The sequence below is a fragment of the Haemaphysalis longicornis genome, unplaced genomic scaffold (genome assembly GCF_048455015.1).
Source record: "Haemaphysalis longicornis isolate Haplotype H1 unplaced genomic scaffold, Haemaphysalis longicornis Haplotype H1 scaffold_4, whole genome shotgun sequence".
In the NCBI taxonomy this organism is placed as follows: Eukaryota; Metazoa; Arthropoda; class Arachnida; order Ixodida; family Ixodidae; genus Haemaphysalis; species Haemaphysalis longicornis.
Window position 1 is genome coordinate 184,892,920 of NW_027526361.1, and position 1,002 is coordinate 184,893,921.

General features: G+C 57.8%; 1 pseudogene; it reads left to right on the forward strand.

The window, feature by feature from the left end:
- LOC144180701 (baculoviral IAP repeat-containing protein 5 pseudogene) lies at positions 1-1,002 on the forward strand (annotated as a pseudogene).

Here is a 1,002-nt window from a genome sequence, read left to right on the forward strand (position 1 = left end):
TATCATTGTGACGATATCTGGTCGCTTGTCCACGCTTGCCGCAATGGGGCGTTTCATCTCCCATATATTGTTACAACCGCTCCTCCTAAATGTAGCTTGCACCGAGACGGTGCTTCCACTGCCGGAGGGGTCATGTAACACACCCTACTGAACGAAGCATCGCAGACGACGAGGACAAGGAACCTTAGAGCGCGTACGGTGATCGCTCGTGAACGAAGACGAAGAAAACGCTCGGGGCGCGGTTCGGCCAGCCGTTTGCTACTACACCACCTCTCATCGGACGCGTCCGGGTCGCCTTGCAACAATATCCTTGCTCTGCGGATGGCCACGAGCAGTCCGTCCACCCTGCACATCCTGCGCCATGGCCGTCGACTTGACCCTGAACACCGTGCTGCTGCACCGAACAGACCTCGACATGGACCTGGAGGAAAACCGACTGGCGTCTTTCGGGCAGTGGCCGCTGACGGGCAACTGCAAGTGCACGCCGCAAAGAATGGCGGAAGCCGGCTTCTACCACTGCCCGACCGAGAACGAGCCGGACCTCGTCCGCTGCTACGTGTGCTTCAAGGAGCTGGATGGCTGGGAGCCCGACGACGACCCGTTCGGGGAGCACTCGCGTGCCACCGACTGTGCCTTCGTCCAGCTACGCAAGAAGGAGCAAGAAATGACGCGCCTCGACTACATCAAGCTGCAGTGCGAGCGCGCCAAGAACAGAGCCCGCAAGCTGTACGAAGTGCGCGTGGCTCAACTCGAAAGAGCGCAGCGCGAGGTTAAGCACGAACTGGACAAGGTGCGAAGGAACGTGCGTTGAGTGCCGCGTATAACGGACCCTAAGCTACGCCTAGTTAGTGGCTTGATGGTCTTTGATGTTTTTATCTAGGGACGTCAACGAACCCCCTGTCTAACAAGCGATCTTTCAGTGCTGCGTGCTTTTCGTCCCCAATAATCTTGGAACTCCGCAACTTTCACGTCTCTGGCCGTTTTACTCTCTCGCTTCTGCAG